The sequence below is a fragment of the Octodon degus genome, unplaced genomic scaffold, assembly GCF_000260255.1.
Source record: "Octodon degus isolate 3935 unplaced genomic scaffold, OctDeg1.0 scaffold00074, whole genome shotgun sequence".
In the NCBI taxonomy this organism is placed as follows: domain Eukaryota; kingdom Metazoa; phylum Chordata; class Mammalia; order Rodentia; family Octodontidae; genus Octodon; species Octodon degus.
This window is the reverse complement of record NW_004524650.1, coordinates 1039678-1052384: the sequence shown is the minus strand read 5'-3', so window position 1 is coordinate 1052384 and position 12707 is coordinate 1039678.

The following is a 12707-nucleotide window of genomic DNA, read 5'->3' as shown; positions in this document are numbered from 1 at the left end:
AAGTTGATGGTATTATTTCTTCAGTAAACTCTGAGTGGTTCTGAGCATCACCTAAATGTGACAAAAATACTGTTTCTGACATTGGTCACAAGATGAATAATGTTGTTATTATAAGACATATATTTCAGTCTCTTTTATTCACAAAGTGTCCATGATGTATCCACCATCACTCACTGGCTTTCATCTTAGGCCACTACAGTGACCAACAATAAGAAACTGAGCTTCAAAATGATGACCCTATTGGACTACCAAAGAAAAATGCAGGATGTTCACATGTTTTGATTATTAATTTTGGGGTCCCAACAAAGAGGTAGAGTGTTTCTGTTAATAAAAGCAATAATTCCCCAGGATACCCTACTTTATGAAGTTAGTTAATATTTTACTATCCATGTTCTATTTTTATTAGAGATCTGTATAGCCAAAAGAAATATAAAAGTAAACCAATGAGTGGAAAACAAACTAACATATGACATTCTCATACATTACACCAGGTCAAAGATGGCATTATGCAGAGACACTGATGACAATAATAGTATGATCAAATATGACCAGTAATATGAATTTAATAATTGGCAAAAAAATAATAAATAAATAAATAAATAAAATAATTGGCAAAGTACATTGTAAAGCAATACACCCAGTCATATATTTATGACATAATGTATAAAATAAAATGCCATACACCTATAATGTGTGATAATACACATTAATAGTGTTTGGTTTATGTATAATAATGACATATGATATATAGATAATATATATGTGTACTTACATATACATAATATATGATGGCTTACCATGCATAACAATATTTGATTTATGTGTAACAGTGGCATAGTATAATAATGAAATATGTTAGTCATACTGACTTAATCATAAAAATATAATAAGTAAAGCATATCACAAAATAGTATGCATTGCGATAGATATATTTTTCTTCCAAATATTTCTTCCAGCTTTCTTTCAAAATGGTTTCTTTATTTATAGTGGTAGTGTATACATATGCACGTTTATGAGGGTTAAGCATTTTCCAATTTTGTTAGATGTTACCAGTCGGAGCTAAAAGAAACAGGGAGACTGCACTAATATAGTCTCAGAGATCTTACTGAGCTTAGTCTCTAAGTGAGCTTTGACCATGGAAACATCTCAAGTTTATTGAGGACTACAAACAAGTTAAGGAATGTGCATAAATAACTTGGTGTAAGCAAGCTGTTATTTACATTGCCTTTCAGCATTCACCAAACTTTAAGTCTTAGATACCACTAGTTAGTAATTTCTCAGGTAAAGGAACAAAGGACAGAGTACTGCCTCCAGCAATCTTTTCCCTTGTCTCCAGCTTACAGAATTCTGAGGGGCCAGCTTCCTTGGGCTCTGTTCTTGGTTCCTTGCTCCCTCAGGACAGTAAGCTTCTGACTCATCACTGCACAATTCAGCAATCAAATTATTTTCTTTCTTTGACCCAAAATTATTTTGTTTATGGCTTTAAGTTCTTCAGGGGTAGGGAAAAGCCCAAATAATTTAATAATCCATTCAAGCGCAATTAAATTTAGGAGAAGAAATCAAGCCAGAGCTTTTGCCTCCTCCCTGAAGCAGCCTTCTGAGAGAATCACCTGACGTTTTCATGGTCAAACACCTCTGAAACAATTATCATTTGGCCTCCTCATGGATACACATTAGTAGCCAACCAGACAGCACAGCTCATTTTCTATGTTTATCATCATATAAAAGACAAGAAGAGCCTGAAGTGATCGGCTATTTGAATCCCACCTACTTGGAATTGATCTGCTATTTGAACACCCTTCATCTAAGTCAAAGAAATCCAGTCCCAACGTAATTAACTCTGAGGTCCTACCGCTACAGCACAGGGAAAACAACCTCAGTTTTCAAATTTGCAACCCATCTTATTCCTACTATTATTTTTAATAAAGACAAAATCATGTCTTTATCATAAACAAATAGCTTAGTTTTGATAGGAAGTATCTACCTTTCTTCAAGAAAGATAGAAAAGATCTTTTTTGTCTAAAAGATTTATGAGAAAGACGCCAGGCATGTCATAGATGCTCCAAATCTTTATTCAGGTGCTCTTTCACTGTAAAACATTCTTTGCTTATGTGTTTACCTAATTGATGTGAAGATAAATGATAAGAAGCAAGAATTTATGTGGGAAACTTCACAATTTTCATAATAAGTGGTTTGGGTTGAGAAAAATAAATGAGATAACCTATCCAAGCATACATTGCAACTTATATTGCAAAGGAAATTACAGCTGAATTTGCAGTTTTACAATAAAGACTCGTTCACATCAATGAAATCATTAATGATGTCATTTCAGTTACAAATAAAGAGTCTCTAGGACAAATGGGAAAGATGCAAGTGACCTTCACATGGCATTATATCACAAAGTCCAAGGGCTCAGTTAGTGTGGAACTTCAGCCTGCAGATTTTTAAATCAACCTATTTATAATTGTGCCAAAGCATGAAGCTGCGACTATTTGAAAGTAGCAAAACCTGTTCTCGAGTGACACAGTTTCTGTTTTAAAGTTTAGTGGACCTAGTGACAACCTCATAGGCTTCAAGTGTAGGTGTCCCTATGTTCTATTAATGTTGAATAATATGATTTCATTACTGACCCAGGAGATGAGGGAAGGATTGGGATGGGCCCCAACATCAGTCTGCTTGGGCTGCCATAACAGAAAATCACAGTCTGAGTGGCTTAAAGAAGATATAGGTAGGTAGGTAGGTAGGTAGATAGATAGATAGATAGATAGATAGATAGATAGATAGATAGACAGACAGACAGACAGACAATTTACCTCCCCATTTTGAACAATGAAAGCTCAGAATCAAGGTGCCATCAGGGTTGGTTTCCTTTGGGCAACTCTTTTCCAGCTTGGAATGGAGGCCCTTTTGCTGTGTCCTCACCTGACCTTTCTACTGTGGCTTCACAGAGTTTTCTGGTGTCCTTTCTCTTCTTCTCAGGACACAAATTATATGTCTTTAGGCCTCACTTTCATTGTCTCATTTAACTGTAATCACTTCCCTGAAGTTTCTATCTCCAAATATAGCCACACCAGTGTCAGGGTTTCTACTCTACAGATGGGGTAGAGGATTCAGTTCATAGCAGTACTCACCGTCCTCCCAGCTTGAACTATTAATACTTCCATTGGTGAAGCTGTGGAAATTTGTCATTTCTGATAGTGGAAAACAGTTACTCACTGGCAACTTCAAATGGATCAACCTATGCAAGGTCACTGCAGGTTTGCTTTATTGCTGGAGTAGCCACTTGATGAGCTTATAAATTGCAATATTGGGGCATAATAAATTATATTTCTTCATTTTAATGATGTTCTTATCTCCCACTCTGATATATTTCCAATTGAACTTTTTAAAGACAGAGACAAGTTAATTTTTATTACCTCACTGTAAAAGTCAGAAAGCATGAGTTAAAGCTGAATCAATGGTTTATAACTTTAACGATTTACTTGGTTCAACATGATTTTCAAATTATAAATGTTGTCATCTGAAGGACAGTCTTATTCAGTGGTGTAGCTAGAAGTATAAGGTGCACAAAATATGGGGAATTTTGGATAATCACATGAATTATTTTATCTCTGGGCCAGAACCGTAATTGCTTCTTTTTGCTCATCCCGATAAACAAGCCATATGCTGCCATCAAGGAATTGTGACAAATCAATTACTGGATTGCAGTATCAAGAGAGATAAGAATGCACAGAATTCAACTTCTTCAGAGGCCTTTATCAGGGCTCCCTGAATCACTCAAACCTCCTTTGTATCTGAATGTTGTGTCCCCACCCCCAGCTGCATGATGCAGAATAGATAAAATATTTGCCCACCATGTATTGTCAGTATAATTCTACAGATGATATTTAAAATAGATTTACTAAATTCTTGCCTACTAAAGACTCATTTCATACTAAAAAAATATGAACTGATGCCTCACAGTTGTTTAGAAACATCTTTATGAAGAGATCACAATATGAAGAGATCCATAGCAGGAATTGTAGAACAGATTATCTTCCACCTGCTAATAAAATAAGTTATTTAAAAAGTCAGCACTGAACTTCCACACCAGAAATTCAGGAAAATAAAATTTTTTAAGGATACAAACTACTCTATCTTCCTAAAGCACCTGTTTAGCCAGAGCCAGCCCCACCTCAGGGGCACAATGAGATGGTGATTGAGGCGGGGTGTGGTGGCATGCAGGTATAATCCCAACACTTAGGAGGCTGAAAACAGGAGAACAAGTATGAGTCCAATCTACATAGTGAGACCCTGTAGACCCTGAACTAAATACACAAAAAATAATAATAATAATACTAAAAGTTGCATACTGGAGGATTCCATTTGTCATTGCTGGAAAGATACAGCTATGGTTTTAGAGAATAGATCATAGCAGCCAGAGTTCTGGGAGGGCATCGTAAGAATGAGTACAAAAGACCTGATGGATGAAACTATTCTGCATTCTGATCGTTGGGGTTATTATTTGAACCATAGACTATATGTTATAATTTATAAAGCTACATATAAAAGACATAAGGAAAAATAAAATACTTGAAATATAAAAATGTGTAGGACATCTTTCAATATACTAATAAGAGTTCTAATATTTTTACGGCTCTATTCTTACACAGAAAGTAACATCTTTTGTGAGCATGTGTAAACTCTTTGTAGCTAGGTACACAGAGTCTGATTCATCGGGATCTGCAAGATCATAATAAAACATGCTTAGTAATGGAGACTGACATGTGATAGTATTTTAAAGTTGGTTTGCATATTTTTGAGGAAGATTGCCATGATTTCAGACAACAAATTAAAATATTAAGGGAAAGAACCACACTAGTCATTTGGGAGCGCTTAGATGAAGCCCAGTTCCCACCAACTCTTCCCATGCTAGCTGATTCAGTGATGAGGAAGATGCGTGACACTTCCGTTCATCTAACAAAGAAAGAAGAATTCAGGGACAGAAGATTTGTGTCAGTTGAACCTATAGAATGGGAGTTGGTGATGGGGTGGGGCCAGCATGCAAGGAGAGGACGTGAGAATTCCATGTGCTAATAGCAGGAAGTGGGCACTCTCTGACCACAGCCACAGACTATTTCCTCTCAACAAACCTCAATCTAATAGTTTAGTCATGATTTGCTTTGGGATTTACACCGTGGGCAGTTAGTGGCAAATGCTGGAGAAGGGCCAGGCTTTTTAGTGGTTCTCCTGAAGCTACAAAAGTTTTTTTGATCATTCCCAAGAGTCTGGGCATGTTATTAAATGTGGGAATGTATTTGAAAAGAATACCATAAACTACAGTGTAATATACAGATGTCAGCTGCTATTGCCTTTGAAACTGGGGACCTAGTTCAATGGAATACATTACACTAGAGGACTAACACCTGTAAGATAACCCAATAATAATTGTTCAGTCTTTCAAATTTTCAAATACGCATTGCAGGTAAACATAGCTCATATGCACCTGCATTGTGCAGATCTTCATACTGCACATTAATAAACACATATAAATGAAATGAAAGTTTTGAATTACTCCATAAAACTACAGCAGCCCCTCTTGATGAGATTACCCTTTCAGAAAATATCCATTAAAATGCAAATATGTTAAATAAATCAAATTTGGGGGGTCAAATTTTCTTGGGAAGTACAACCTGCTAACAGTATTGCATCTTTCCACAATTTCCATCTGAATTGTGCTGATGATGTGCAGGCTGAGGCAGCAAGAAGAGAAAGATTCCTAAGACTATGAGATTCAGCTTTAACAGATGGCAGATGTTCTGATAACTAAATCAAAATGAGATGGACAAAATTCTTTTCATACATCCACCCATTGTACATCTAGTTAATAGTAGGGAGCTAGTCTATAATATAACCGATTCACAGGGGAAATAAGAAAATGTACACAATTTTAAAATAACGTCATATTACATATCAAAATATTAATTATATTGACTAATGTCTTTGGCAAGGCATTCTGGGTAAAGATGAGTTCTGTTTGCACAGTGGCTTTCTCAGGCAAACTCCTCTCCTCCTCACTGATCACAAGATACCAAGAATGACAAATTTTATACATCTGTGGCTGCCAGGCTTCTCAAATGAAAACTAAAGATCTCGACTGAGATAGTAAATTGCTATTTGGTTTATCATCAGCAGCTCATTCTGCAAAATCTATATATAGTCTGATCCTTTCAAAGTCCCAAGAGCAGAAATGTCCAAAGCCACTGCTTGAGGTAACCCCTTGGAGGGGAAGTCTGCCAGGCTCTCAGAACAGTGTCACTTCTGTCATCTTCTCCTCATGTGAGGACTTGCATCCCTGCTTGTATGCTATGATTCCAACCTTTGCTGTAGCAATGTCCCCACACTTCACTGCACACTGGGATCACCTGGGGAGACTCAAAGCTGTTACTGCCCAGGTCATACCAAATGCTAATTAAATCAATGTCTGGGGATAGAAGGAGCAGCTAGAGATTGTAATAAACCTCAGATAACTCTAACAAACAGCAATATCTGGAAAGCATTGCTTTTGTGCCAAATTTGACATACAGGATACTGCCTGATGCACAACTGGTGCATCGTGTGCATTGGCCGCGCACCTCAAGGGATCCAGCCTCACAACAAAAAGCCTTCTAGCTATTGGGTTTCCCTTGTACACTGTAGAAACTCCTTCAGCGCTGACTCAGATAATGTGCAGACAGTATTAAACTACATTAAATACATATATGCAGACAAAAACATACCACCACAATAGTTTTTGAAAAACATTAAATTAGAAAATATATATGCAATGATATCCATACTGCTGAGAAGATGCTGAAATGTACATTTTTCACTGATACTTTTGAACAACTTCTTTGGAAAGCTATTATGTAATAAGTAATAATAATTGATCACTTGACCCAGTGATTTGCATATTTCTAAATCTCTACTATGGTAATAATTGAGATAAGAAAAGTAAAATTTAATCACATTATTTGCACTATGACAAAATAGAAAAACTTAAATGTCTAACTACAAGGTATGGTTGAACAAATTTGGAATAATAAATCAGTAAGATTTCAAACAGCAAATATAAATATTACCTAAGAATTTTTAAGAACATGTAAGTTTTATTAATATTACTATTGGTCTCAGAAAATTTTCAAATAATTTTATTGAGAAAGAAATAGCAATGAGACAGTTTCAAAACCAATTAGTAGGACAGTTTCAATAATTAATATATTCCATATTGTTGTCTTAGTGGTTATTCATTGTACAAGACACAAACATGATATCCTGTCCAAAAACACTATTAGAACAAATCTATTCATTGAATTAAGAGACTGTAGCTGTATATCTATCCTATTTTGAATATATAGATACAAAATGGTTGTTCATTTATATCTCCATTTTTTTGTTTAGTTTTGTCAGAGAAGGGTATTACATTGTCATTTAAATATTATAGGTACATGAATTCAGTAAAATATTCCAATATAGTCCAGTAGTCCATAATAGTAGTGGGTTTTCTGTAAGACTGGCAATGTCAGAAGTTGTTGACTTGAGTCTTTTATGGCTCAGCATATTAATATGGCTTTACTTTTTATACTTTGTTTTTATACTTTTCTGTTGTATGGTTAAGACCAAGATAAAGCAAGCTTTTGTATCTGATAAGGTCAGTCAGAAATTTTTTATTGTTCCTCTGCTGTTTTATATTTTCCTAAATTTTTAAAACATATCACATTTGTGATGGAAAAATTAAGCAATAATATTGCTTGAGAAGGCCATAGTCTATGTCTAATTGACAAAACATAGTTTTAAAATATGGACTTTAATCCTAAAAATATTGGAAAAATCATCTAAGCTATTTGATCGAGAAACATACATGTTTGTATTTCAAACACCACATTGAAGGATTATTTAGACACTGGTTTTTATAATTCATAAGGTGAAGGGAGGGCTGATACAGATACAATTAGAAAAGTGATCCCCAAATGCAAAGTAATATTTTCAAAATTCAGTGTTCCACTGTTGTTTATAAACATCTTAGTAGCATTCTTTGATATATTTTTAAAATATTTAATTTTTTAAAAATTCCCTAATATGGGGGCTGGAGAGGTAGCTCAGTGGGCTAAGTGCCTGCCTGGCAAGCACAAAGACATGAGTTTGATCCCTGACGTTGCATGCTGTGCGGGTATGGTGGTGAGTGTCTGTAATCCCAGCCTTGGAGAGTCTGAGACAGGAAGATTGCTGTGAGTCTGAACTGCATAATGAGACCCTGTATTCAATAAATAAAAAAATAGAAAAAGAAAACAACATTTAAAAACAAATTCCTTAATATGATGTATGTTATGGCTTTTATCTAGATGTTCCTCTCCCAAAACTTTTGAGGCTTTGCAAAAGTGGTTGGATCCTGTCTGCTTCTTGTACTATGGATAACCACTAAAAAGATTACAATGTACAGTGTATTAATTATCAAAACTGTCCTATTAATCAGCTGTGAAACTGTTTCATTCATATTTATTTCTCAATAAAAAAAAAGTGTTTGGATCTAGGGTACGGATGAAGGGTATGTGATACCTGGAGTAGTCCCCCAATGGAATACCATAGTTCCATCTGACTGCACTGAGGTACTGGAGAAAGAAGCCCCACCCTGGATGTAGGTGGCACTGATAAATAGGTGCATTGCTTGAATGTAATATAAAGAGACAGAAAAAAGGCAGGCTAGCTGCCTCATGTCTGCTGTGCCACGGACTGTTTCCCCTCTGCCATGTTGCCCTGACGGGGAACCAGCCAGCTATGGCCTGAAATCTCTGCATGCTAAGCAAAAATAGATCTTTCATCCTTAAACTTGTGAATATTGGTTATGTTGTCCTAACAAAAAAAGGAACTAAGAGCGTGTATAACACCCTCTATGACTCCTGTCTACCTCTCTGGCTCTCTAACTCTATACCATATTCTTAGTCACTTTGTCCAAGTGGAACCACTGAAATTCATGGGCTCACATGTTTCCACTGGGAAAATGTAATCTATATAAACACTCATAGATTTGGAGACATGCTCTTTTGGGGGAAGGGAGAAGGTGTTCTGAGTAAACTGTTTTCTAGAATACATTCTTTCAGTCTGAAGTTTGGGATAAGCACTGAGGCAGAGAGCATTAGCATCTCTTTTTGGTCATGAACCTACAGGAATATTTAATGTCTACTTTTTGATCTCCCATATTTAATTGTTCAGTTGGTTCAATATGACGGAGTACAATGACATGATATATTATCCCAACCCCAAGAGCCCAGTATTCTAGAAAGTTTTACTAAGAAAAATGTATTGTAGAAAATATTAGCCTGAGAAAAAGAGTAATCATTAGAAATGCTTGCCAATATCAAGGCTTTTCCAGGATCAAAGAAACCAAGAAGGGTGAGCTGGTAATGAGATATGAAAGGACCTCAGGTCAAATTTTCCAATCAAACAAGAGGCATATGATAAGCTGCCAACTATTGGGCATAGGGATTATATAAAAATTGTGTTCTATTTAAAGTGCTCAAAGAGAAAGCTAGATTTCCAAGTTCAATGAAGATAGAGAGGCAGTGGTTCCATATGATTTGTTCTTGAAAATTTGAAAAGCAATAAAGTAAGGGGACAAAATGGGAGTGGCTGGAGGGTACAATAAGGAAAAGAGATTTTGTTTTGTTTTATTTTCCTCGTAAAGAAATATGTGTGTCTAATTTGATCACTAAGGAGCCATAGAAATACTGAGAGTGAATGAGCAGTTTGTAGAGGGAAGAGCACTTTCATGGAGATTATTTTTGACAGAGACAAATCAACTGAAAAGGCAACAGGAACACTAGCTCCATGCTTTGTTGAGGCATGCTGTTTTTGTTGAGACTGGACAGTCAAAATGAAGAGAGAAGAATGATATCCTTTAGCCAGAGAAGTTGAAACAAAAAGGAGAAAGTATACCATGGAGGAAGTGTCCACTAAAGTTATAATGGTCTCAACAAGGATGATGTCTCCAAGTTTATCTGAAAAGAAGTTCTAATTCCTCTTTAATTTAGCGCTAGTATCAATTTATCTTCTAGATTTTAGAGGGACTGAGAAGCATACAAAAATAGGACACATTAACCCAAATGAAAAGCAGTTTTAGAAGGATGTGTATGAAGAGACATAGGCATCTCAATTCAGAAACCTTACATCTCATGAGAACAAAGGCACATCTTAAAATTAAAAATAAAATCAAAAAACACACTAAGATTTCTGCTTCCAGGATGTAGGTGTTCCTCTCCCTTAACATTATCTATCCCCTATATTACCTTCTCTTTTCTTACCTTTCAGAAGAATAACAAGGACATAAGTGCTTTTATTTTTCTCTCTTGGTAGCTAAAGTACTTTATGAATGTGTCCTAAAAAAAAAAAAAAAAAAAAAAATCCTCTATCAAAGCAACTCAAGTGCCAAATCCACTGACTGGTCCTGTACTTTGTTTTGAGGCTGATCTAAGTCAACAGACCCCGCTAATCAGCATATCCTGGGAAAAGACAATGCAGAAAATTAATATCACAGGGGTTTTCTCAAGCAAAACTAGAACTAAAACTCGCCAGTGAAAATTAGCACTGTGTGGGCCTCCTGCCTCCTTTTCTTGAAGAAAAAGGTGAAAGCATCACAAATTAGAGAAAAAGGGCTTGGTATTACACACAAAAGGGAAAAGCAATGTAATAATTAGCAAGATTGGTTATGCTTAAAGTAATGTTTAACAGTGATTTTCTATAAGGAACTTGAAACAGAAATAAACTATTAATTATCAATTTTTACACTTTTTCATTTAAAAATATGGAATTGAAGGTACAAAAGGAATAAAATAATTCAACAATTTTCCTATAATCCATCAATATCAATTAAAAATAAATATGCTAATATAAAAACATAAATAATTGGGTTATACAGAGACCTTCAATTTCAACTGAAATAAAAATAATAGCTCTAATATTATATTTGTTACAGGTAGGCATTGTACTTGTCTTCCAACTTTTTTCATTATTGTCTTTAGTATTTCAAACATTCAGATAAGTATAGAAATGTTTTAAAACTTACTGATTTATCCCTTTTATAAATTATAAATTATAATTATCCCTTTTATAATTTATAAATTTATCCCTTTTATAAATATGAAAAATTTCCAATAAGAAGAAACCCTCTGTCTTTATTGCTCATCCATTATCTCCTTATAATCAATGAAACCTTGATTTATCTTTACTTTCCTATGTATTCTCTCCAGATTATTTAGAGGCAAATTTCCAATATATTGCTTCATTCATAAACAATTCACCATATATCTTCAAATAATAAGCTGTCTTTCTAAAATAAACTAATGTGTTATTTTCCTAACATACTCTGGTTCTTTTCAGAAGGCAATGGTATTCAGAGGCCAAATTCGACCATACGAGCTGCCAACTGTGGCTATATTGGTCATTATTTCTACATCTTTTGATGGAAAGAATTAGACTTTTTCTTTCAGAGAAAAGATGCTATTACAATTAAAATTCAGTGTATGTGATTTATGGTTAATCTCTCTTGTTTTACATCTGTACCTGCTTGTGATTTACCAAGGTAGCAATACAATTACACATCTGCTTTAATACCCGATGCTCAAATAGTAGACTAATAGCACCAAGACTGCCACAAACTATAGAGCCAGAAAAAGAACTGCTTTTTTTCCAAGTTGGAAGAGTTTTGTTTGTTTGTTGTTTGGAATTTCCCACTAAGAACACAGAGACAAATTGCTTTTTAAAATTTATTTCACATAATTACTGTGTAGTTATGCCATCAACTTGACAAGTAGTGTCTTGGATACTCTTCTTTTATTGTTGAAACAAAATGCCCAACAACCAAAATGAAGGAAGGACAGCTTTCATTACTTCACAGTTTGTGGAGGTTTCAGCTCTTAATCAGCTGACTCCAGGGCAGGGTGGCCTGGTACAGGGACAATACTTCAAGGAAGAAGAAGACAGCAAAAGCAGCAAGAGCAAAAGGGATGGGGGAGCAAGCCTCTTTTCTTCCCCTTTATTGATGAAAGCCAGCAGCCCATTCCATCTCCCTGCCTTCCTCTTCCACAAGCTCAGGATATTTACAAAGTGATGACCCTGGCTCTATGTTGAGAAAAACTTTTAAGCTTCTCAATTTGAAACAATGTATCAACCATCACAATCACCCCCTCTCCTGTCAATTTGGCAGCCACTCACACTTCTTTAAACCAGTTTCCAGATACAAAAACATGCTTATTCTTATCACGTCACAACTTGAACATTATAACACAGTTTTAATAACCCTTAAGAACCAAACTATCAACATTACATTACATTAGACCAGTAATTCTACCTTCCCACCCTCAAAGACTCATGCGCATCTCTTTATGCAAAAGGCACTTAGTCCTTCTTCAATAATTGCCCAAGTCCTAAGTTTCATGATTGCCGAAAATTCCAACTCCCATTTTTTCTCTGAGATGTAAGGCAAATTCATGCTCGTAAGCCCCTGTACAAATGAAAAGTAGAACATTTCCAACATTCAATGGCGCAAGATAAACATTTTCATTCCAAATGTTACCAACAGGGGGACATAAAAGATTGGTACCAAAGCAAGTCCAAAATCCATCAGGACAAATATTAAATCATGTAGTTCCATGTTCAGTGTCTGAAGAAATCTATGGCCTTGTAAATTCCAAAGG